At 43.8% G+C, this 27,270-nt stretch overlaps 1 long non-coding RNA gene across 1 annotated transcript; it reads right to left on the bottom strand.

Annotated features, from left to right (window-relative positions):
- Positions 1-17,847: 17,847 nt before the first annotated feature.
- On the bottom strand, positions 17,848-19,483 carry LOC118881308. Its single transcript, XR_005016495.1, has 3 exons — positions 19,336-19,483; positions 19,053-19,140; positions 17,848-18,496 (listed from the first exon to the last, which is right to left on the bottom strand). It is a non-coding gene; the product is annotated as an uncharacterized LOC118881308 (long non-coding RNA).
- Between the last annotated feature and the right edge of the window lie 7,787 nt (positions 19,484-27,270).

Raw genomic sequence — 27,270 nt, 5'->3', positions numbered from 1 at the left:
ATGTAGGCATGGCTTTTCTCATCTCTTGGTTGTAGGGGCCCAAAGGGATTCCCCAGCGTGTACAGGGAACATCCTGGGGGCGGAGGGGGGACTAGAGTGCATTTCCCCTCCAAGTGAGATGCAGCAAGAGGCAGGAGGCCCCGAGTGTGCAGCTCTGGATGGGCGCCGGCCGAGGAGCATTTCCATTTCCCTCGAATCGCTGGGTAGCAACAGCATTCACACTAATAACTCCTTGCTTTAAACCTCCAAGAAAGCGTGTGCAGTGTTACTCTCTGAAGTCTTAACTTAGGCTGGGTTCTTGGGGACTGTGGCGAGGTACGTCGGGATGTACACAAACGCGGACGATGTTAGGAAAGTTGAAAGGAAAGAAGGTGTGAGTGACAGGGTACTTCTGCAGCCTTTGGTGACTAACGAATGTCAGGGAGGCTTTCTGCCTTTTCCTCCCAAGTCTAGACACCAGTTGGCGATTGGCGTGTCTATTGTGTCCTAAACGAGGAGGGGCACACAGAACTCCCCGAGGCTTAAGTGTGGCCGGGATGAGAGGAAAACAGCAAAGTCTAAAAAACAATACAAAGCAGTGAACGGGAAAATCTAGAGCCTCTCAGGGAGGCTTGGAAACAGGACGGATCAGAGCAGGGGGGTCCTCACACCATCAGCCTCAGCGTCACCTGGGAACTTAGAAATGCAGGTTCTCGGGCTTCACCCCAGACCTGCTGAATCAGAAACCCTGGGGATGGGGCCCAGCTACACATGTGTTTACAGACCACCCCCCCCCCCGCCCCAAGTGATTGAAACTGGAGAATCACTGGAGAAGGACAGTCTGTAGAGGAGAGAAGGATGGGCATTCCCGGGGTGATGGGTGGGGTGAGCTGGGGGGAGGGAACAGCATAAACAGAGACAGATGGGCACTGCATGACCCTGGGGCGCTGGTTTGCTAGGGCTGCCATCACCAAGTGATGAGTGTGCAGCTGAAATAACAGAAATTTGTGGTTTCCCAGTTCTGGAGGCCAGAAGTCCGTGATCGAGGTGCGGGCAGCGTGGGTTCCTTCCGAGGCTGCGAGGGAGGGTCCTTTCCGCGCTCCTCTCCGCGCTGCAGGTGGTTTGCCGTCAGTCTTCGGCGTTCTGTGGCTCGTCGATGCATCACCCCGATCTCTTCCTTCTCCCTGTGTGCCTTTCTGTTCCTGTGTCCAAATGTCCTCTTTTAATGAGGATATAGATCATCGTGGATTAGGGCCCGCCCTAATGACGTCATCTTAACCTGATCCTCTGCAAAGACGCTATTTCCAAATAAGGTCCCATCATGGGTGCTGGGGTTAGCACTGTAGCATCTCTGGGGGAAACACACTTCGACTGCAATTCAATCGCTGGCAGTAGTGATTAATGCAGGGGTGAGCATGTGACCCAGTAGGAGCCAGTCGGATGCAGTGAGATTACAGCTAAGAATTCTGGATTTGACCTTGAGGGGACATGAGGTCTGGAGGCGCCCCAGCCTTCTCCGGCCTGTCAGGGAGAATAGGAGTCCAAGAATATGAGGGACCCCCCCTCCCCTTGGTGGTGAGTGGGACCAGAGAATATAGGAAAACAGTGGGTCCAGGTGATATCATTTGAGTCATTAACGCCAGGACTCTTCCTAGACTTTCCCAGTACATGAACCAATACATCTCCTTTTTGTCAAAGTCATTTTGGATTGCGGGTTTTCGTCCCCAGAAATCTAAAGAATCTGAACAGATACAGATAGTTCAGGGTCTATAAAGTCAAAGCTAGTTCGTACCCCATACTGGTAAGTGTAGAAAAAAAAACCAAAACCACTGGAGTAAAAGTATGAAGCTGTTCTTGGCTAGAGGGAACCAGTCCAGAGATTCAGGCCGCCCCAGGCCCTACCCGTCTGCAGAGAGCGACGTCTTAACCCCTGGGGCCCATGCCTGGCAGACCGTGTCTCCACTGTCTACCCCCGCTGCTCAGACTGGGGTCCACCGGGCCAGCAGCGGCTGCATCCCCTGGGAGCTGGTCAGAAATGCAGGTTCCCAGGTCCCGCCCTGGAATTTCTGAATCGGACTCGGCATTTTAACAGGATCCCCACTGATTCATATGCACATTAAACTCAAGAAGCACTGGTCCAACCTAATTAGCAGGGAAAGTCGTGGTGGATTGAATCCTAGCTCTTTCAACAATCAAATTGAATTTCTGCTTAATGTGATCGAAAGCTATACCTCCAAGGATTGAGATCCAGGACTGAGATCCGACAACCAAGTCATCCTATGACATAATAATATCATACTATATTATACTATATTGTATTTATATATGACATAATACATCAGTAGTAATTTACATTATAGTGTAGCATCGTATATGGATTCCACTTTGAAGAATACAAGGCATCAGACAGTATTTTGTTTGTACATGTTATGTCTTTATTGAATTGCATCATTAATTCTGTTAACCGTGATTGTCAGCTTCCTGAACAAAAGCTGCTGAGCGATGGCTCAGCTCTTACCTTCATACGTTTCCATTCACTGAGTGTCCAGAGCAGCCCACTGGACACTTGATCAGCGCCAAAATAACCCTCCTTAGAAACCTAGACAGCCAAAAGGGCAGGAGACATCTCCAGCAATTCACCTGCTAGGGCAAGTAAATTCCATCTTGCTTCCTGAATTTCAAAGTGATTTTTTTCCCTGCCCTTCCACTGCGTTAAAGCCTCTGGGAGTGAGTTTCTACCTGCTGTCATTGTTCATGGCACAATTTCAGGGTAAGGGCACCAAAGGTGTAAGGGTCCCTGGGTGCCACATTTCCGGGGTATCAGCAACAGTCCATAGACGGCAAATAAACCAAAGTTAAACTTATCCTCACCGGCCTTTTCACATCTCTGACTCTTTATATACTTATTTTATTTTGATCAGAGTGGATGCCATCAAAGAATAAAGATGATCAGAGCTTAGACAGAAAATGCAAAGCCGAGTCCATTCCAATGCAGACAAAGGGGCATGTGTCCCTGAAGAAAAGTGCTGAGCAGAAATGCAGGGTTTAGATTGTAGAGGGGACCCTGGTAGTTGTGCTAACTAAAGATTGACGGCTACCATTGTAAACAGAACAAGTCCAGAGGTGTGTGCACAGTGGGTTAACACGAGTCCTGTCATTCACTGGTCCTGCAAACATCTTCAGTTTGGGCCAGTCGGGGTCAGGGGTCAGTCCACATGCGTCGTCCTTCAGCAGCAGCAGTAGCCTAGGGCCAGTTGTATGACCTGGCCAAGCGGTGCCGTGAGTGGAAATTTTTTATATACAACATCAATTCACTTAGTCAACATTTATCGATCCCCTGATAGGGATTGCTTCATTCTGATCTCGGCTCAAATGTCATCGCATTGGAGAGGCTTTTCCTTATCATCTGGCCCCGCCCACTCCCCACCCCCTGCTCTGCAGCCCCTGCCTGTTAACCCTGTTCTGTGTGTGCTTGTCGGCTGGGCTGTGGTCTCTTCCACTCCAAGCTGCAGCCATGGGGAAGGGGCTTTGTTTTGCTTCTGGCTGTGTTCTCACACCTAGAACAGAGAGTGGGTGCCCCGTATGTCTTTCCCAGTGAAAAGCCTCAGGTGCTAGACAAAACTAGAGCTTCTGAAGCAAAAACAGTATGATAAACAAAGCCAGATGCTCTGTATTTTAGTAAAATATTTTTTAAAACTCTGTATTAAAAGCAGAGGGAAATGAGAACACTTGTCACTTGTATCCTGCTTTGGAAGGCAAGCTGCCAGCCTCCGTAAACATTTTAAATTCTCACACCCTCCGACGCGAGAGTTCTGTCTCCCTGGACCTCCACCTGCCCCCACCTGTCTCGTGTACAAGAAAGGATGTGCCTGGATGTCCGTAGCGACTTTGTGAAAAATTGAAAACACGTCTCGGGCCCCATCAGCCACGTGCTTCCCCTGGGTCCCCTCAGAGGACAGAGCAGGCGCCCAGTGACCGCAGCGCTCGTTACCCACGGCCTTAGCCCGCCCTTGTCACGCCACGTGCGTGACCGTGGCCAGTCCACTCAGTCAGCAGCCGTGATCTGTCTCCACACTTCATGGCCCCAAGGAGGGGTGTCCTTGACCTTCCCTGGTCTGAGGGTCTGCACTCCCCCGCTGAGCAGGCTGTCCGGTCTCAGCCCTGCATGCTGGACGACCAGGGCAGACGGCACCGGTGTCAGCGCGGCCGGGCCCACGCGTTTAGGGGAACTTTTGTGAAGGAAGGACCCTTAAGAGCCAGTAACTCATGCTTTGCCACTTTCTCCCGCAAAGCCGAGCTGCTCCGGGGCCAGGTTGACTACAGTCCCCAAGACCCCAGGCCCACCGGACACGTAAGGCTCTTGGGCCCTTCTCCCCAGTCCGTCATAGAGTCCAATACACCCACTCCCCCAAAATGGGAAGATCACGCAGACGACCCCAGGCCTCTGTTTCACCAAGAGCCCAGTAGCAAGCTAGTACCTGCTTTTTGAAAGTCATGTTATCTAACAGCTGTGTCGAAACAAGTCCAAAACCCCAAAGGGACCTCCTGGTGGAGGCTGCCTCGCTATGGAGCCCGGAGGCTCCAGTTCAGCAAGATCCTCATGCCTGTTCGGCCACCAGTATCTAGAGAGGTCGCCAGGGTGCTGGGCCCCCGCGCAAAGTCCTGACCCATCATCAGTGGTAGCAAGTGGCAGGGAAGCCCACCCCCTCCGGCTCTCCGCATGCAGCCCCGACAGTGTGGAGGGCAGTCTGCTAACTCTGAGTTCACCAACTTAAACGTTTATCTCACTCCAAAACAGCCTCCAAGGTGACACACAAAATAAACCCTCGCAGTACATTTACCCCTCCCCCTGCTGCGCCCAGCGTCCCATCCCCCACAGGACCAGGTAGGATGGGCACTTGGGTACCTGTATCCAATGGGGAAATCGATGTTTGAGGTCCTTCCTCCCAATGTATTTAGACAGTCGTCCGGGGTGCTCAGTCCTCCTCTGGGACAGGGAGACTCGGCCTCACCCTGAATCCTGAAAGCTGCAGAGCGGGACCCAGAGACAGTGTGTCTGTGCCAGCAGGTGAGTCACATTGACGCGCAGGTCTCAGCAGCGTGACAACCTCTCCTCGTGGTCCAGTGAACGACATTCCAACATCACGAGTCCACCCCAAGCCCTCTGCCAGCTCTGGGGACTCAGAACCCTTTCTTCTCCCACCTGGAGGAGAGAGCAAAACCCAAAAGCACCATTTGGGCTACTTGTTTCGACCGTACAGCCTACTCCCCAAACCACCCCACTAACGGGCGACCGAGTGGAGAACCCCGTATGGCCCGGCTGATCATAGAGTTTGGCCAACATGTCAAGTACCGATTCCCATGACCTTCCCTCAGGTCCCATTACTTGGTCTTTGGGCCCCTCGTCTGCCTTGTCCAGGAGGCCAGGTCAGGACCCCAGCCTCATTACCAAAAGGGTTAATGAGAATCTGGGAAGGGCCTGGGCTTTTTCCCCACCAGTGCGCTAAGGACTTAGCTGGCCACCATTTCATATACCATTTTTTTTTTAATAAATTTTTTTGTTTTTCTATTTTTGGCTGCGTTGGGTCTTCGTTGCTGTGCGCAGGCTTTCTCTAGTTGTGGCGAGCGGGGGCTACTCTTCGTCGAGGTGCACGGGCTTCTCATTGCGGTGGCTTCTCTTGTTGCGGAGCTCCGGCTCTAGGTGCGTGGGCTTCAGTAGTTGTGGCACGTGGGCTTCAGTAGTTGTGGCTTGCAGGCTCTAGAGCGCAGGCTCAGTAGTTGTGGCGCACAGGCTTAGTTGCTCTGCAGCATATGGGATCTTCCCAGACCAGGGCTCGAACCCGTGTCCCCTGCATTGGCAGGTGGATTCTTAACCACTGTGCCACCAGGGAAGTCCCTCATATACCATTTTATATCCGTAGACATGGGTCAGAGACACGACTGATGTATCACTCATGGCACAAACAGTAGGCAGAGTGGCATCTCATGTGTTCTCCCACACCTGAAACCCCACAGCGCCATGTGTGAAGGGCCAGATGTCACCTGTACAGGCAGTGGGGTGCACCCCAGGACCCTAAAATGGGGAGATTCTGCACTCTTATGGGATTTCTGGCATATCTGCTAGCCTTCCCCTCTGGAGAGGAAGATTAATCACTCCCTGGGATGCAAGCAGATATTTCCAGGAGAGGAAGGAGATTTTATCTTGATGACCCTGGGACATATCTAGGAAGGTACTTCTCTAAATTTCTCTGGTGGAATATTCTAGCTCTACGTTTCAATACAGGCTTGCTGTTGAAATGTGTTCTTTGCTCAGAAGGCCTGTACCGTGCAAGCATACAAGAAATCCATGGAGAATTGTCTTCCAACAGTATCATCTTTTGTGAATTGTCCTTTCAAATATTTGGCCCATTTTTTATTTGGCCATTCATCTTCTTATTATCTACATATATATGATACAAGTCCTTTGCAAGATATGTGTATTACAGATATTGCAAACAAAAAAAATCCAATTATGTGACTTGCCCTGTTGTTTACTTAATGATGTTTTTCAACATCTTGTAAAGTCCAGTTTATCAATTTAAAAAATTTTGTAATTTGCTTTTTGTATCCTACTTAAGAAATTCTTGGTTTTTTAATTGAAGTATAGTTGATTTACAATATTGTGTTACTTTCAGGTGTACAGCAAAGTGATTCAGTTAAATATATATTTATATATTTTCAGATTCTTTTCCATTATAGGTTATTATAAGCTATTGAATATAGTTCCCCGTGCTATACAGTAAATCCTTGTTACTTATCTATTTTATATTTAATAGTGTGTATATGTTAATCCCATACTCTTAATTTTTTTCCCTACCCACCTCCCTTCCCCTTTGGTAACCATAAATTTGTTTTCTACGTCTGTGAGTCTGTTTCTGGTTTTTGGGTTTTTTTGTTTTTTTAATTTATTTATTTTATTTATTGTTTGTTTTTGGCTGTGTTGGGTCTTTGTTGCTGCACACAGGCTTTCTCTAGTTGCGGTGAGCGGGGGATACTCTTCGTTGCGGTGTGCGGGCTTCTCATTGTGGTAGCTTCTCTTGTTGCGGAGCACGGGCTCTAGGTGCGTGGGCTTCAGTAGCTGTGGCACACAGGCTCAGTAGTTGTGGCTCATGGGCTCTAGGGCTCAGGCTCAGTAGTTGTGGCACACGGGCTTAGCTGCTCCGTGGCATGTGGGATCTTCCTGGACCAGGGCTCGAACCCATGTCCCCTGCATTGGCAGGTGGATTCTTAACCACTGCGCCACCAGGGAAGTCCCTCTGTTTCTGTTTTGTAAATAAATTTGTTTGGCTTGCGGGATCTCAGTTCCCCAACCAAGGATTGAACCCAGGCCACAGCAGTGAAAGCCCAGAATCCTAACCATTTGGCCACCAGGAAACTCCCTGTATTCTTTTTTAGATTCCACATGTAAGTTATATAATATTTGTCTTTCTCTGTCTGACTTAACTTCACTTAGTATGATAATCTCTAGGTCCATCTATGTTACTGCAAATGGCACTATTTCATCCTCTTTATGGCTGAGTAACATTGCACTGTATATATATACCACATCTTCTTAAACCAGTCATTTCTTGATGGACAGTTAGGTTGCTTCCATGTCTTGGGTACTGTAAATAGTGCTGCTGTGAACATTGGGGTGCGTGTATCTTTTCAAATTAGAGTTTTCGTCTTTTCCGGATATATGTCCAGGAGTGAGATTGCTGGATCATATAGTAGTTCTATTTTTAGTTTTTTAAGGAACCTCCATACGGTTTTCCATAGCGGCTGCACCAATTTACATTCCCAACAGTGTACGAGGGTTCCCTTTTCTCCACACCCTCTCCAGCGTTTATTATTTTTAGACTTTTTGATGATGGCCACCCTGACTGGTGTGAGGTGATACCTTATTGATTGATTTCTCTAATAATTAGCGATGTTGAGCATCTGTTCACGTGCCTCTTGGCCATCTGTATGTCTTTTTTGGAAAAAAATTAAAAATAAAAGGAAATTCACATCTAAAATTCACTCCCATTTTATGACCATTTATTGGCTAATAAATGATTGACTATTGAATGAAAAAAAATTGGTAGCTCAAAGGCGGCAGCATGATATGGTGATAGGACTTGGCTACAGACTGGGTTTATATTCCAGATTCACATCTTATGGTTAAATGATGTGGGCAGGTCACTCCGTTTTCTTGTCTGTCTTCTCTATAAAGCAGAGACGACCCTTCCCACCATGCAGGGGTGCTGTGAGGCTGGGATGATGTCACAGATGTAAAGTGCAGCCAGCAAGGACCTGGTACATTGCATGGGAAATTCCCTGGTGGTCCAGTGGTTGGGACTCCGCGCTGTCACTGCGAGGGCGCAGGTTCGATCCCTGGTCAGGGAACTAAGATCCCGCAAGCCACGCAGCATGGCCAAAAAAAAAAAAAAGACCTGGTACATTGCTGCCTCTCAGTATATTATTTGCCTCCTTATCTGTTTGATGAAATTTATGTATCTAAAACTCCCCATTCTCCATGAGGTCTCACTGCATTGCTATTTCTCTGACTGGAAATTATAATACACATCTCAAAAAAGAAAAAAATCATTGCATGCCCTAAGTTGCAAATATTTTTTTCCTGTGCATTCTTCTAGGAGCTTTGTTTGAGCTTTCACATTTAGGTGTATGTTTCATTCTGAGTTAATATTGTGTGTGGTCTGGTGTAAGGGCTGATGCTTATTTTTTTTCCACATGGATATCCAGTTATTCTAGCACCATTTTTTCTTCAACTTTTTTTGGAAGTATAGTTGATTTACAGTGTCGTGTTAGGTTCAGGTGCACAGCACAGTGATTTAGATATAGATATATATGTATACATACATATTGTTTTTCAGATTCTTTTCCCTTATAGGTTATTTACAGAATATTGAATATAGTTCCCTGTGCTCTACAGTAGGTCCTTATTGGTTACCTATCTTATATATAGTAGTGTGTATCTGTTAATCCCAACCTCCTAATGTATCCCTCCCCCGCTTTCTGCTTTGGTAATCATAGGTTTGTTTTCTGTGTCTGTAGGTCTAACATCATTTGTTGAAAAGACTTTTCCCCCCATTGATTTGCTCCAGCATCTTTGTCAAAAATTAATCATATATGCATGGATCTATTTCTAGACTCTATTTCAGCATAGCCCAGTAGAAATATAACACAAGCTATAAGTGTAAGCTATGTGTGTAATTTTAAATTTTCTAGTAGCCACATTTTAAAAGGCAGGCAGCTATTGGGATGCCATCTTAATAACTCGTAGTTTAGTCAACCAGGAATACCTACCCACAGGTACTGCTTTATGAACAGATCCAGGCTGGCCAGCACAGGCGATGGTGCATAATGAAATATGTATCAAGTAAAATAAAACAGATTCAGTTGATCTATAACCTGGCGCCTCAGCTGAAAGCAGAGCCCATGAGTTGTGACTTTCAATGCGATGTTATATAATCAATGCTAAACATTTCCTCCCAACCAAGCTCAACAGAGAGCAAGGTGAGAGATCCGTAATCAATACCGTGAGTGATATGAAGTTTACTTAACTCCAAGAGGCAAGCAATTGTTAAAGACTGAAATAAATCTTAAAGGTTAGTCAGAACTAACATACGATATTCTGGGCCAGCCTCATGGATTAAGTTTCTAGAAACAACTGGATGAGACTTACTGGTTAACAAACAAAGATTTAAGGGAGAAGTAACATTAGGAGAACAAAGATTGTGAATAAGCATGTCTTTAGAATTATTGATTAGTTAACAAAAGATAAACAACAGAGACATAACAAAATGCTGGACTAAGCATCACTTTCCTCTGACTGCAACTCCTGTAAAATGGCAGAAAATATAATTTTAATGAGAATAAATACATAATAGTACTAGACTGTAGGAGAGTTTTTTAAATTTTATTGAAGTATAGTTGATTTATAATGTGTTAATTTCTGCTGTACAGCAAAGTGATTCAGTTATATAGTACATATATACATTCTTTTTTAATATTCTTTTCCATTATGGTTTGTCACAGGATATTGAATCTAGTTCCCTGTGCTATACAGTAGGACCTTGTTGTTTATCCATCCTATATATTATAGTTTGCATCTGCTAATCCCAAACTCCCAATCCTTCCCTCCCCAACTAGAAGATTTTTAGAAGTATGGAAAGTACACAGGATATGATCTATGGAGGGAGAAAAGACAACAAAAATAATAGCCCAAAAGCAACAGAAAAGCTGATGTTGTTCAAGGGTGCTCCAAGCCCAGAGCAGAGCTGTGATTAGAACCCAGGACTCCTGGCTCCATCCACTGATTTCTCCAGCATATTCCCTATCTCTACCAAATGTTGTCCTAAATAATTTAATATTTTAAAAGTAATCTCAAGTTACAAAACTTTGGCTTTAAAAAACAAACAGAAAAATTGCCCCATAAAAAAGCATCCCATAAACAACAAGGTCCTACTCTATAGCACAGGGAACTATATTCAATATCTAACAAACCATAATGGAAAATAATAATAATAAATAACAGTAAAAACTAAGTAAAATTACAACAAGAAGAAAAAAAGCATCCCAGTTCATTACCACAAATAACGTTTCTTTTATGTTTTCCTATTTTCAAGTATATTTTACATATGCATAATTGTAAGAGGAATATACATACAATTTTGTCCTGTTTTTCATTTAACCTTATATAACGTATTTCCCATCTTGCCACTGAATCTTCATAGCTATCGTTTTTAATGTCTACATAATATACTTTGATTATGATTTATTTTTTTCCTTCTTTTTGACCTTTTGGGTTGTTTCCAATTTGTGCTATTATAAATAATACTGTAATTAACATCTTTATTTCCTCAGCTGAATTTAAATCTGTTTCATGAATTAAAAGCAGCTGAATTGACTTCTGTTTCATTCCTTTTTGAACAAAGATGGAATGTCCTGGTTTCATAACAAAGAATGGTCTAAATTTAGGGTTACAGATCGGGCTCTGTGACAAGTTAGAATCGCAGTGGCAGAGTTCTTAAAGCGTTTCAGACAGTGTCTGTTCAGCTTGCTTGTCCCTCTTTGGGGAATACAGTAAGTCCGTGTTGCTCTGGTTTAAAATGAATCTCAAGATTTTTAACTTTACCCTTGACAGGAGTAATTTTGTTTTTAACAGTATGACTTCTGGATGTGTTACTTTCTTCAGATCTTTCTGCACATGACCAAGGTTAAGGTCAACTATGAATGCATAGTTCTCAAGCCATCTGAAATACTGGGTAACACTGACAAGGTTTCTGTTTTTTCATGAAGTATTTTATTTCCCCAGATAAAGCAATGCCTAGTGAGATTACAGCAGATCGGGGGGAGGGGGGGGCACGACTTTTTTTTTTAAAGAACCAATTAGGAGTCTTAGAAATATTGAATATGATACTGAAAATTTTAAACTCAGCAGATCAAATGAATAGTAGATTGATGGAGCTAAAAACTGATTATTTCCTGAATAATCGAACCATTCCAAAATGAATTTCCTAAGTAGAGAATGAAAGAATGGAGGAGAGGAAAAAATTTAATAATAAACTTATCCAGAGTTAAAGAAAGACACAAGGATTGTGTTTGAACAGGTTCACTGAAAGTTGATCAGAATGAATGAAACAAATAAGCAAAACAACAGGAGGAAGGGGAAGTCCTAAAAGGAGGAAGGGGAAGTCCTAAAAGATTACAAAGCAGGCAGGAAAGAGAGAGAGAGAGAGAGAGCGAAGAAAACAGATTGCCCACAAAGGAACAAAAATGAAACTGGGCTCTGCCTTCTTGTTGGCAACAGTGGATGCTAGAAGACAAAGGAGCAGCAACCTCAAAACTCTAAGGATAAAAATTACTTTGAATCCAGCATCTTATACACCATCCAAAACTAATATTTAAATGTGAGATCAAAATCAAGACACTTTCAGACATACTAGGACTCAAAGCATTTACCACTCAATAAATCTTTTTTGAACAAATAGTTAAGGATTTGCTCCACCAAAACAAACAAAAATAATGAATTTAAGTAGGCGACGTAAGATGCAAGTAACCAAAACGAGAAAAAAAATAAAATCACTCGAACAGTCATCTCATGAGTTTCACGTGTAGACAACTGAAAGAATGGAGGGGAGAAAAAAATTATCTGTCGACAATTTAGGATGCATAATATTTTAAAATGTGTTATTGAAAACATTAAGCTGAAAACATTCCAAAAGAATTCAACTTGGGAAAGGTGTGTTAGCAAGAAGAGGGGGAAGCCTGGTAGGAAAATAGAGGAGTAAAATTATACGAAAGGTCTTGTCTTACTTAGGAGAAAATAAAAATCCTGATTAACTCTAGACATTTTTTAAATTTAAGAACAATTAGTAGAAAAATAGAAATATACATATAACTTGATTTCAAACTGCTGGAGGAATAATAATAAAACAATAATATGATCAATCCTCAAAAGACAGGAAATAAAACATAAAATAAGATAGGGGAATGTATTAAAACATATTGGTAATCACAACAAGTAAAAAACCAGTTAAGTTCTCCTGTTAAGAGACAAACATTTTCAGAATGTATCAAATAATAGTCAGCTACATATAGTTAAAACAAATCACCTGAAACAAATGACACAAAGTTTGAAAATAAAGAGATGACAAGTAAGATGGAAATATTTCTAATTCATAACTTAACTTTAAAACCTGTTCATGTTAGTCCAAAATTAAAAAGGAAGACCAAGGGGCTTCCCTGGTGGCTCAGTGGTTGAGAGTCTGCCTGCCAATGCAGGGGACACGGGTTCGAGCCCTGGTCTGGGAGGATCCCACGTGCCGTGGAGCAACTGGGCCCATGAGCCACAACTGCTGAGCCTGCGCGTCTGGAGCCTGTGCTCCGCAACAAGAGAGGCTGCGACAGTGAGAGGCCCGCGCACCACGATGAAGAGCGGCCCCCACTTGCCGCCAACTAGAGAAAGCCCACACACAGAAACAAAGACCCAACACAGCCAAAAATAAATAAATAAATAAAGTGTAAAATTAAAAAAAAAAGGAAGACCAAAAATCAGTGAGACCAAAAATCTAATCATCTCAAGAACTTAAAAAAAATTAAACTGCAAATAAACTAAAGAAAGTAGATAAGAAGGAAATATTAAAGAGCAGAAATTTAAAAACAAATATACAACAGGCAGGATGAAAAAGCTGAAAGTTGTATCTTTGAAAAGACTAATAAAATCAGTGGTTCTCTGGCAAGAAAAAGAGAAGGAATAAATAGATATTAGGAATGAAAAAGGTAACATTTCTACAGATATTTAGATATTAAAATAAAAATAAGAGCAAATTTGCTAATGTGAGCAAAGTTATAAACTTCAAAATTTAGATGTTTACAAATACCTAGAAAAACACAACTGACACAAGAAGAAATCAAAAATCTGCATAGTTCTATAACTATTAAATGAATTAAATCTATAATTTAAAAACTCGCCACAAAGTAAACTCTACGCCCAGATTGTTTTCACTGAGAAGTTCTATGAAATGTTTAGAGAATAAATAATGCAAATCTTATACAAACTTTAATAGAGAATAGAATAAAGAAGGAACACTCCAAAACTCATTTTATGAGGTTAGTATACCAGATCCTGACAAAATCAATTACAATTCATGAATCTGAATGCAAAATTCTGAAGCAAAATATCAAAATTGATCCCAGTGGTAAATAAAAAGAAAAACAAAAACAAAAAGAATAACAGTTAATGACCAAGCTGGGTTTATTCCAGGAATGCAATGTGGATCTACTACTCAAAAATCAATGAATGATACTATAGTATCTGCTCAATAGATGCAAAAAGTTTTATAAAATTTATCATCTATTTGTGATTTTAAAAACTTTTAGCAAACTAGGAACAGAAGGGAACTCCCTCAATATGATAATGGATGTATTTCTTTTAAAAATTACAGCAACACCAAACTACATGAAATACTTAATGAAATTTTGAAAAAAAAGTTTTAAGGACAGGAACAAGAATACCAGCTGTCACTTCAATTCAACATTGTAATGAAGATCCTGTGAGATAAGAATAAGGCAAGAAAAAGAAACAAAATACATAACACTTAGAAAAGAAGAAATAAAAAGGGCATTATTCACAGATTAATGGTTTGTAGAAATCCAGAAGAATCTACAGAAAATAATTACAATTAGTAAATGAGTTTAACGAGATTGCTGGAAACAAGGCCAATACATAAAAATCTATTCACCCATACCAGCAACAAAAAGAAAATAAAGCCTGTAAAAAGATAACATCTTAATAACACAAAAAATTCAGATACCTAGAAATGCATCTTATAAATGTTATACAGGTTATCTCTAAAGAAAACTGAAAAGCATTACTGAGAAAAAGTAAAGAAAACCTAAATACTATGTTCATGGAGTGGAAAATTCAGTATTGTAAAGCTGTTACAATCGCCTACAATCGCCTTTGTTCAATAGAAAGATGTTAGTTAAATCTACAGATTCAAATTCCAATCAAAATTATAATTTTTGTAGAAATTAACAATGTTTCTAAATTTATGTGGAAATGCAGAGGGCCAATATTAGCCAAGACAGTCTTTGGGAAAAAAAATTAAAAACGAGGAAATCCCCTGGGGGAGGTGAGTCCAACAATTCTCATGACTATGGTGTGTCCTAACTCTCCAGCTGGTTGACTTATGTGCTGGAGAATCTGAAGAACCAGGTCATCTGGATCTCTGGACTTGAGCACTGGTTCCTGGACACCCCTCTCTGAGCCCAGCCCTGGTGCAGTCTGAGCCCAGGCACCTTGAAGGGTCACCTGGGGGCGCTCTGATCCACAGACCCAGCTGAGCTCCTGCTGTGTGAGTGCGCCATCTTGGATGTCCATCCTGGTCCATCCTGGAGATGATGCAGCCCCAGCACCATATGACGGCAACCCTGTGAAAGGCTCCAGGGAATACCGCCCATCCCAACCTTCCCTCAATTCCTGACCCACAGAATCACCAGCAAAATAAAATGATGGTTGTAAGCAGCTAAGTTAGGGGTTAATTTGTTAACTAACAACAGATAACTGGAACAGCCACCCAAAGGAAACATGCATTCTGTGTGGACCTAGAGAACAGGCTTAGAGAGGACAGAGTTGGCTTACAATAGCACCAGCTCTCGCCTTTTTCCTCTCGTCTCTCTCCAAGCTACAGGTAGCTTGTTGTGAGAAGCAGGACAGGGAACAGATGAGACCAATTGGGTCTCCACGTCAGGCTTCCAGCCTGAAGCAGGTCCAAACCAGAATGGAGGTTTAATGCTAAAACAGGCTTGGAGTTTTGATGAATATCTCAAGTCGGATATGTTGATCTGAGATTGCTTTTGCTTCTTAAACTGACCTGGGAATGTCTGTCATGTAAGAATGAACCAAAACCTCATGGGCTAGCCACATTTTTACTGGGAGACAGAGGAAAGTTACCAAAACAACAAAAATTTTAAAAGGTATGTTTTGATTTTTGTCTGGAATCAGGTTTTTTTTTGGTTTTTTTTTTAAATTTTTGGCTGTGTTGGGTCTTCGTTTCTGTGCGGGGGCTTTCTCTAGTTGCGGCAAGCGGGGACCACTCTTCATTGCGGTGCGCGGGCCTCTCACTATCGCAGCCTCTCTTGTTGCAGAGCACAGGCTCCAGACGCGCAGGCTCAGTAGTTGTGGCTCACGGGCCCAGTTGCTCCGTGGCATTTGGGATCTTCCCAGACCAGGGGCTCGAACCCATGTCCCCTGCATTGGCAGGCGGATTCTCAACCACTGCGCCACCAGGGAAGCCCCTGGAATCAGGTTTTATTCAACACACTGGGTAAAGATTTAAAAAAATTTTTTCCAGCATTACTGACATAATTGACATATAACATTATGTAAGTTTAAGGTGTTGTACAATGTGATTTTTTTTTAGTTTATTTATTTTTGACTGCGTTGGGTCTTTGTTGCTACGCGCAGGCTTTCTCTAGTTGTGGCGAGTGGGGGCTACTCTTCGTGGTGGTGTGCGGGCTTCTCATTGCAGTGGCTTCTTTTGTTGCGGAGCACGGGCTCTAGGCACGCGGGCTTCAGTAGTTGTGGCGCACGGGCTCAGTAGTTGTGGCTCGTGGGCTCTAGAGCGCAGGCTCAGTAGTTGTGGCGCATGGGCTTCGTTGCTTCGCAGCATGTGGGATCTTCCCGGACAAGGGATCAAACCCATGTCCCCTGCATTGGCAGGCAGATTCTTAACCACTGAGCCACCAGGGAAGCCCTACAATGTGATGTTTTATAGAAGTATATATTGTGAAATGATTTCCACAATAGAGTTAGTTAACACATTCATCAATTGCATAATTATGATTTTATTTTGGGGTGAGAATACTTAAGATTGACTCTCTTCGCAACTTTCAAGTGTGTAATACAGTTTTCTTAACTACAGTTGCCATGCTGAATACTAGATTCCCCAGAACTTATCCATCTTATAATTGGAAGTTTGTACCCTTTGGCCAACATATCCCTGCTTCTCCCACCCCCAGCCCCTGACAACCACCACTCTACTTTCTGTTTCTATGAATTTGGCTTTTTTTTTTTTTATTTCACATATAAGTGAGGTCATACAATATTTGTCTTTCTCTGTCTGACTTATTTCACTTAGCATAATGCCTTCCAAGTCCATCCATGTTTCTGCAAACGATAAAATTTCGTTTTTTTTATGGCTGAGTAATACTCTGGGGTGTGTGTGTGTGTGTGTGTGTGTGTGTGTGTATATACACATCTTCTTTATCCATTTATCCATTGATGGACACTTGTTTCCATGTCTTGGCTATTGTGAATAATGCTGCAGTGAACATGAGGGTAGAGATATCTATTTGAGACAGTGATTTCATTTCCTTCAGATATATACCCAGAAGTAGGATTGCTGGATCATGTGGTACTTCTACTGTTATTTTTTTGAGGAACTGCCATACTGCTTCCCATAGTGGCTGCACCAATTTACATTCTCACCACAGGGCTTTCGGGTTCTCTTTTCTCCACATCCTGTAGACACTTGTTATCTCTTGTCTTTTGAAGCCCTTCTAACAGGTGTGAGGTGGTATCTCATTGTGGTTTTGATTTGTATTTCACTGATAATTAGTGATGTTGAGCACCTTTTCATGTACCTGTTGGACATTTGTATGTCTTTTTTGGAGAAATGTCTATTCAAGTCCTTCATCCACTTTTTTAATCAGATTATTTGGGTTTTTTGCTATTGAGTTTTTTGAGTTCTTTATATTTTTTTGCATATTAACCTCTAAACAGGTGGTTTGCAGATATTTTCTCCCATTCCATAGGTTGCCTCTTCATTTTGTTGATTGTTTCTTTTGCCGTGCAGAAGCTTTTTAGTTTGTTGTAGGCCCCACTTGCTTATTTTTCCTTTTGTTGCTTATGCTTCTGGTGTCATATCCAAAAAAATCATTGCCAAAGCCAATGTCAAGGACTATTTTCTCTGTTTTCCTCTAGGAGTTTTACAGTTTCAGGTCTTATATTTAAGTCTTTGATTCATTTTCAGTTAATTTTTGTGAGTGGTGTAAGATAGGGGTCCAGTTTCATTCTTTTGCATGTGAATATCCAGGTTTCCCAACACTGTTTATTGAAAATGCTTTCTTTTCCCCACTGAGTATTCTTGTCTCCCTCGTCAAATATTAGTTGACCATATATGTGTGGGTTTATTTCTGAGCTCTTGATTCTGCTCCATAGTCTACGTGGCTGTTTTTATGCCAGTGCCATACTGTTTGACCTACTACAGATTTGTAGTATAGTTTTAAATCAGGAAGTGTGAGGCCTCCACCTTTGTTCTTCTTTCTCAAGATTTTTTTGGCTCTTCAGGATCTTTCATGCTTCTATATGAATTTTAGGATTTTTTTTTTTTTTTCTATTTCTGGAGCCCAGTTACAGGGCCCTGTCAGAACCTACAGTCTGACTTAGTTTGGAGGACTCACCACCACGGGCTCCTGGACCACAGCCAAGAGGGGCTGGAGCCAGTTCACGGGCCACTTCGGGGTCCACGGCCAGGACCAAGGTCTGTACACCTAACACCCGACCTATGGGTGGGCCTGGTTCCTCCCTTGGCATGTGGTGCTGATGGCAGAACCAAGCCAAACGGGGCTGCAGCCGAGTTCTCAGGGGGTACCGAGCTGTCTCTGGGTCTCTAGCTGGGACCGTGGTCAGCAAATCTGCTGCCGGGGTGTGAGCCTTCCTTCTCAAAATCCTCTCCTTCGTCAAGGACTGCATTGAGCTTTTACAGTCTCATACCTGGATCCCAGAGCTCCTACAAGAGCATTTCTGTAGGTGGATGGACCCCAAATTGTTGTTGAGGTGGGAGGATACATGTGAGGAACGTCTTATTCAGCCATCTTGCTGACGGCACCCCGGGATTTTTCATTTCATAGATTGGTTCTAGATCCTCTCATCATGCTGGATCTTTTTATCTGATTACGCTTCACGTTCGTCTCGGATGTTTTCATCCTAAAACAGAACACATGTAGGCTTACACTTAGAATCGCAGTTTTTCAAAGTCTCCCTGTCTTTTTTTTTTTTAATAAATTTATTTATGTATTTATTTATTATTTTTAGCTGTGTTGGGTCTTCGTTTCTGTGCGAGGGCTTTCTCTAGTTGTGGCGAGCGGGGGCCACTCTTCAACGCAGTGCGCAGGCCTCTCACTATTGCGGCCTCTCTTGTCACGGAGCACAGGCTCCAGACGCGCAGGCAGGCTCAGTAGTTGTGGCTCACGGGCCTAGTTGCTCCGCAGCATGTGGGATCTTCCCAGACCAGGGCTTGAACCTGCGTCCCCTGCATTGGCAGGCAGATTCTCAACACTGCGCCACCAGGGAAGCCCAAGTCTCCCTGTCTTGATACTGTTATCCACCCATGGACTCTCCTGCCCGGCTTCGTGGAGGGATTTAATTCACCAGAAGGTGGGGAGGATGACCACATCACGGGGCGATGGTTTTACAGGCCCCGGGAAGGACACAGACACACCCCAAAATCCAACATTCTCCAAATCCGTTCACTGTTACTCACGAATTCCCAGAGGAGAGCGTTGGTGCATTTGATTCCTGCCATCCTCACACCGGGTTACGCGGTCACATCAGAGCTGCAGTTCACATCCCTAGAGCGAGTCAGGCAGGTGGGGAAAGGACCCTTGTTAGCAGGTAGAAAGGTATTCCCAGAGTAGCCAAGTCTTTTAACTTTTCCCCAAAAGTCAGAAACCTGAATTCTTGTTCTTCCTGATTTCTGTACACTGCCCACAAAATAAAAATAATTCTTAAACCTTCTATGAGCCAAGCAAAAGTAATATACGCACCCAATTCAGAACAGACGTGGAACCCCTGATGTACGGCTAATCAGTGGTAAATCACAAGGGTGATGAAATTTCCAGGGCCAGGACTTTGGATCCAGCAGAGGAAGGGAGGAGAGGGGCCGGGCAGATGAGAGGCACAGCCATCTCTTTGCCGTGGAAACCCCACGGGAGAAGGGTTAGTTGTTTTTTCTGTTCTTTTTTTTTCCCTGTATTAAGAGATCAATGGGAGATTAATAATAATCCTGTACATTGATGGAGCACTTCAGACTTGAGTGCTTTCTCATCTCTAATCTCATCTGATCCTTATAACAGCCCATGAGCTTGTCAAGAACATCCAGCACTCCAACCCGATGAGAGGGAGATAAGGACACACACCATTGCACTCACGGAAAGAAAGAGGAGAGACAGAAAGGGAACAGGACCCAGATTTCAGTGGAAACCTCAGAAACAAGTTCATTTTCCCCAACTTTCATCTGCTCCCGCTTATCCTCCCTTTGTTTGACAGGCTGTCCTGGTCTGTGGCTGCAGGAGACCAGGGGGTGGGGGCGGGAGGCGCGGGTCCGTACAGTGAGGCACACGGCAGGGCAGCAGTCCGGACGCTGGCCAGGGAAAGAGAACACATCTGGTGAGATCTGTAACGAAAATACCACCTGATAGTTCCGGATCCGGAGATGATCCTCACTGACTTGTTGATAGCCAAAGAATCAAACCCTGACAGACGTCAGTCAAGTCCATACTCATTAAAAAAAAAAAAAAAAAAAATCATTACCAGGAGCCAGTCTTTATACTCTGGTGGCTCAGAGGTAAATGAGTCTCCTAACAAAAGTGGGGTGAATCTACCCATTAGGATGGTGACTGTCCCAAAAAAGCAGAAAATAGCACAAGTGTTGGCCAGGATGGGGGGAAACTGGAAACCTTGTGTGCTGTAGATCAGGATGTAAAATGGTGCAGCTGGGCTTTCCTAGTGGCGCAGTGGTTAAGAATCCGCCTGCCAATGCAGGGAACACGGGTTCAAGCCCTGGTCCGGGAAGATCCCACATGCTGCTGAGCAACTAAGCCCGTGAGCCACAACTCTAGAGCCCGTGAGCCACAACTACTGAGCCCACATGCCACAACTACTGAAGCCTGCGTGCCTAGAGCCCATGCTCCACAATGAGAGAAGCCACCGCAATGAGAAGCCCGCGCACCGCAGCAAAGAGTAGCCCCCACTCACCGCAACTAGAGAAAGCCCACACACAGCAATAAAGACCCAATGCAGCCAAAACTAAATAAATAAATTTATTTTAAAAATACAATTAAATGGTGCAGCTGCTATGGAAAACAGTATGGTGGTTCCTCAAAATATTAAAAATAGAATTACCATAGGATCCAGCAATTCCACTTCTGGGTCTACACCCCCCAAAAATTGAAATCAGGGTCTCAAAGGGATGTTTATACACCCATGTTCATAGCAGCATTATTCCCAGTAGCCAAAAGGTAAAAGGAAGCAATTCAGTGTTCATTGGCAGATGCATAGATACGAAAATATAGCATATACATACAATAAAATAATACTCAGCCTTGAAAGGGAAGGAAATTCTAATGAAACCGTAGGTTAGATCCATTTCACCCGCGTCCACTAATCAAGGTCGGTTTAAGACTTGCACATCCTCCAGGCATCACGGAGCCTAAACCATAAGGTGTTTGCCCGAGTTATTTTCCAGAAACTTGGAGTCAGCTGTGTCTAGTTTGAGCTGAGCTGGTTGTGACTGGATAGGACCACCGACCCTCCAACTGGGCATGCGCGAGTGTCGCCAGGTTGCCTTGTAACATCGGAGTGCTGAAAACTCCACCCTCAATGGTGCCGAGGCCCGGGAATTAGCTACGCCTGCGCAGAACGACCAGGACCACACCTTTTCCCATCCCCTCTCCCCATGCCTCCGACCCCCCTACCTCTCTGTATTCTACTCCGTCAGTGTATCCCATACACACCCCAGCCCCTTGCCCTGGGAGAGGCAGATTTGAGATTTGTTTTCCATCTCTTCGATTGGCTGCCTTGTGAATAACCCTCCTTGGTACTGGAAACCTCGGTGTCTGGTGGTTTGACCTGCTGCAAGCGGGCAGAACAAAGCTGGTTCAGTAACACATGCTACGACATGGATGAACCTGAGGGCAGCTCTGCTGAGTGAGCTGTCAGTCACGAGAAGACAAGTGCTGTGTGATTCTATGATAGAGCAGAATCTTCTAGAGAAGAATGGTGGTGATGGTTGCACGATAATGTGAATGCACGTAACACTGCTGACCCTTACTCTTAAAAATGGTCAAGATGTATGTGTATTTTACCACAATTCTAAAAGCTTTTAAGTGGGGCAAAGTCACAGAACTAATGCGATCCCTCTGGCCTCCGCCTCCCTCTGGTCCCACGTTAGGCTTCACAGTTTGACCCTAATTCCTAACCCGCTGGCGATCCTCTGCTGGTCTACACCTGGGTAGGTTTGCCAATTCTGTTTCCTCTCCCTGGAATTCTCTTGCCTGCTTTTATCCTGTTGTTTGACCGACCCCACCTCAAATGTCAGCCTGCTGAAGCCTTTCCCCATCCAACCCCCCACAGCCTGTTCCGAGGGTTACTGGTCTCTTTCTGGGCCTCCTCTTTGTCATGTCTGTATTCCTGTAGCTGTCCTTTCACATAATATTTTGGCTATGCGTTTGCTGGTCTACAGTGTCTCCCCAGTAGACGTGGCTGGGTTGGGGAGGGCGCCTGATGACATGAGGGTAACGGCATTTTCTCAGCCATTCAGGGCTGAGAGTGAAGACCCAAATATTTGGAGATAGAATGTAATTTAAATGGGATTATAATGGCCATAAACACACACACTTTGTGACTTTGTGGTGACTCTCCTACATCTCTGTATTATGAGCAGAGCAGAAGGTCCTAGGCTGGTGTCACTGCAATTTTGGGCATCCCTAGGGGCCATCAGGGTCTCTGGTGGGTCCATGGAGAGATGAAACCCGTGGGAGATGAATGGGTTCCTGGCCTGGCCCAGGTTTAAGATTCCTAGTAAACTGTGTCCAGTGGGGCAGGAACCCATACTTAAAGAAGAGTTCCTGGTATATACATGAGGCCTGGGAAACTGGGATGGGGCGGGGAGGGGGAGAATAATTAAAATACTTGCAAAGGACATCCCTGGACACCCTTGTGCACCTCACCTGACCCAACCCTTAAAGATACTTGGGCCAGATTCCCAAGAAAAAGAGATTCTATAGGAAGCAGCCAAAGAAATCAATTTTTTTTTAAAGTGATATTCCCAGAAATACTTAAGAACCTATTGAAAGGATAGAACTATAGATTGAAAGAGGAAACAAATTCAGAAATAGACCCACAGGACTTCCCTGGCAGTCCAGTGGTTAAGTCTCTGCACTTCCACTGCGGGGGGTGCAGGTTTGATCCCTGGTCAGGGAAGTTCTGCATGCTATGGGTTGTGGAGAAGGAAGGAAGGAAGGAAGGAAGGAAGGAAGGAAGGAAGGAAGGAAGGAAGGAAGGAAGGAAGGAAGGAAGGAAGGAAGGAAGGAAGGAAGGAAGGAAGGAAGGAAGGAGGGAGGGAGGGAGGGAGGGAGGGAGGGAGGGAGGGAGGGAGGGGGGGGGGGAGAAGGAAGGAAAGGAAGGAAGGAAGGGAGAGAGAGAAAGAAAGAAAGAAAAAGAAAGAAAGAAAGAAAGAAAGGAAGGAAAGAAAGGAAAGAAAGGAGGGAGGGAGGGAGGAAAGAAAGAAAGAAAGAAAGAAATAGACCCACATATGCACAGTTCATTGATTCATTACAAAGGTGCCAAGGCAACCCAAAGGGAAAGAGACTGCCTTTTCAATAAGTAGTGTTGGAACAATTGAACATCCATACAGGGAAAAAAAAGAAGTTAATCCTTGCCTCACACTGTATATAAACATTAACCCAAAATGGATCAGAGACCTAAGTGTAAGAGCTAAATCTATGAAACATCTAGAAGAAAAACATTAAAGAAAATTTGTGTGACTTTGGATTAGGCAAAAATTTCTTAGATATGACAACAAAAGCATAATCCTTAAAAAAAAAAGTGATAAATTACACTTCATCAAAGTTAAAAACGTTTGCTCTTCAAAAGACACCATTAAGAAAGCAAAAAGACAAGCCACAGACTGAGAGAAGATATTTGCAAATCATGTATCTGATTAACTTGTAACATCTTATAACAGAATATTTAAGGACCTTCTATAACCCAACTGAAAATGAGTAAAAGAGTTGAATAGACATTTTGCCCAAAAGTTATACAAATAGAATGTATTAATGTATTTAAATACCTGTTTGCATACCCTCTCAATAAAGAAACCATTGAAGTTCACAAATGTTTTTTAAATTTGCTTACAGGAGGGCCTCTTGCCTGGTGCCCCCTTCAGTCTGGAACAGCTAAGACCATGTTAAATTCCACGACAACAACAGTTGCCTCAACTATCCTGTGTAAGACTTACAGCCACAAACGGTAAGAATCGCATCAATCTGGTAACCTGGGGAGTCTGTGAGATGAATTCAGGGGAGGAAGGTGGACCTCAGGGGTGCTGTAAGCAGGGGTGTGCCTGTAAATGCTTAACACCTGCTCTACAGGGGACAATCCTGATTTGTCGTGTTTGCCACTTTCCATGGTGTAAATACTCCCATCCTGGCTAATTTCAAGCTAATGTCATGACGTCACCGAACCCAGAGTTGGGAAGAGATCCATGTGATCAGCTCTCCTGAGCAGCCCAAACCAACTCCAGCACGTGCCTGGAGTTCACTTCACACAACTAACTGGCACATCAACAAGCCTGACAATACTGAGTGTTTCATATAAAGATGCATTAAATGGTGGTGGGAGTGAAAATTGGTACATCCGCTTTGGTGAGCAAGGTGGCTTTATCTGGTGATGCTTGTAGTCTACAGTCCAAAAATGTTTGCAGTTTTCTACCAGATGTGTACACAGGGCTTATTGCAGCATTGTTGGAAAGAGCAAAAAAGTGGAAACAACCTAAATGTTCATCAGTAGGAAAATGTATAAATAAATCATGGAATAGTCATTCAGTAGAAGAATGCCCTACAGCATTTAAAATTAATAAGCTAATATATGTTATCAGGGCGGCTATATCTTGGAAAACATAATGTTGAATAAAAAATCAAGCTTTAGGATGTTATGTGATACATAACATAGAACTTCTGTAGAAGTTTTAAATGCATAAAATGCTACCCTGCAATATGGTATAGAAATATATATTCATTGAAACATGATGAAATCATTTTAAATAGACTAGACAAATACATACCAAATTTATGATAATATTGCCTCTGGGGAGAGAAAAAGGAGATTGAAGCTGGGGATGGATACAAAGGGTACTTCATCTTTATTATATTATTCTAGCTCCTTTAAATGTTAAAAAATAGTGATTTGAAATAAAAATGACAACGTATTAATGGTTTAAATTCTGGATTCTGAGAAATAAGGCATAGTGCTGGTTACCTTTTTCTTTGTTTTTTTTGATATTTCAAAAACTCCTTCAAAACATCAAGCCACAATCTTTTATGACATGAGATTGTTAATTCTATCCCTGTTCACTGGCAAATCCCACAAACCAAAATACTCAGGTGGAGAAGTGCCATTAGCACATGACCATGTGGGTCCTTTCCTCTCAAGTGGATGGGACCAGAGGGGAACAGTTTATGTCCCCTTCACCGGGAAGCCCCTCTTGACTTCCTCCTCTGAGCTCCTGGTGGCATTTCATGAATGTACCTCTGGTGACATTCGTCGCACTAATTGTACAATAATTAGCATTTCCATCTCTCTCTCTCTCATTAAACGTGAGATCCTCCTGGGTGGGAACCACAGTGTATTCATTCCTACATTCTTGGGGTCTTGCATGTGCCCCAGCAGGTGATGTGATTTTGAATGAAATCAGGAATGAAGGAATCATCTCCATTTTACAAGACCACCTTCTAAATTTAGTAAGACGGTGCTATGGTCTGAATGTTTGTGTCCCCAAAAAATGTGTATATTGAGATCCTCACCCCAAAAGGGAGCAAGGTGGAAGCATCAGTGTCTCTTCTGACTTAGCCCCAGTGGTCACAGACCACCATGTCCACAGGATCCCTGTGGCTTCACAGCTAAGCCCTAACCATGTGGGAAGAGACCACACAAGGGTGTGAATGTGTCACCAAGTCCAAGCTTGTACTGCTCACCACACGACAGACCAGTAAATCAAGAGACAAGCTGTTGGGGTGAGGAATAGTGACTTTATCTGGAAAGCCAGCAGACCGAGAAGATGGTGGACGCATGTCCCAAAGAACCATCTTGCCCAAGGTAGAATTCAGGCTCCTTTTATACTAAAAGGGGAGAGGGAGTAAAATCAAACACTTCCTGGTTCCCATCACCCTCTGGAGGGGATGTGTTCATTTCTTCCTCCCTGCAGTCATTCATAGGTGGGCCTGGTCAGGATGTTTCCCGTGAGCTAAACAAAGGTATTTCAGCTTAATGCTCATTACCTGGGAAGCAGGGTTCCCAGAGATGGGCCATTGTGTATCATTTAAGCTTATAGGCAACATCCCTTTGGTGATTAACCTGGAATGGAATACAAAGGTTCTTCCCTGTTACAAATGCCAGGAGGAGAGAGTCCCTGGGGTGCCCTTGAAAGCTGGCTGCCACAGTGTTGCCCTACTGGAAGGCCTGCTAGGGGTAGAAGGCTTGGGGTCAAGGACCCTAACACATGATAGATACTCAGTAAAGTCAGTACCCTCTCTTTCCCTTTCGTCCTGACCATGTGACCCTCAAGGGTCCTCCCTGCTTAGACCTTATCACTCCTTCCTCCGAGCTGACCCACTACCCCACTGCTGCCTCCATCAAGTGATAAACATGAAGGTTTATCACTTCCTCCAGTCCCCTCTGTTCTCCTCTCTCTTCTGGGCCCTACACGTCTTACTCTGAAGTGAAGGGGGAGTCTTCCAATTGCCTACTGTGGCCTCACAGACCCACCCAGAGCAGTGACCTTTAATTTGCTCATGAATCTGGTGTTCACAGGGCTCAGCTGGGCAGCTCTTGCTTGGGGTCTGCCATGTGGTTGCAGACAGGCTGGAGCTGGGGTCATCCCAAATGTTCTCTTCAGGACTTCCCTGGTGGTGCAGTGGTTAAGAATCCGCCTGCCAATGCAGGGGACACGGGTTCGAGCCCTGGTCCGGGAAGATCCCACATGCTGCAGAGCAACTAAGCCCATGCACCACAACTACTGAGCCTGTGCTCTAGAGCCCGTGAGCCACAACTACTGAGCCCACGTGCCACAACTACTGAGCCTGTGCTGTAGAGCTTGTGCTCTGCAACAAGAGAAGCCACCACAATGAGAATCCCGTGCACTGCAACGAAGAACAGCCCCCGCTCGCCACAACTAGAGAAACCCCGTGTGCAGCAACGAAGACCCAACACAGCCAGAAAGAAAGGAAGGAAAGAAAGGGACGAAAGGGAAGGAAGGAAGGAAAGGAAAGGAAGAAAGGAAGAAAGAAAAGAAAGAAAGAAAAATGTTCTCTTCATGTGTCTGGGTTGGAAAGACTCAAACAGCTGGGGGCTGGGGTGCCTGGGGTTCCTGAGACATTTCTATCTTTCTAGATAGATCCACAGATGATGAAGATAGACAGGTAGATGCAGATAGATGATGGATAAATAGGTAGATAGAATGAAGATAGATATAGATGAATGAATGACAGGTATAGATGGATAAGTAAATGATAGATAGACAGATGATAGATGTAAATGGAGAGATCGAGAGAGACACAGTGGTACGTTGTCAATATATCATCCCTGTTCTCTAGAACCAATTGTTAAATATTCAGGAATTTTGTGAGCTGGTTGCCAAACCACTGGTAGCTTGAAATTGATAGTGATGAGAGTATTTATGTCACAGAAATAAGCTATACATCAGG

Source organism: Balaenoptera musculus, chromosome 15, assembly GCF_009873245.2.
Source record: "Balaenoptera musculus isolate JJ_BM4_2016_0621 chromosome 15, mBalMus1.pri.v3, whole genome shotgun sequence".
Lineage (NCBI taxonomy): Eukaryota > Metazoa > Chordata > Mammalia > Artiodactyla > Balaenopteridae > Balaenoptera > Balaenoptera musculus.
This window is presented reverse-complemented; position numbering and strand designations above follow the sequence as displayed.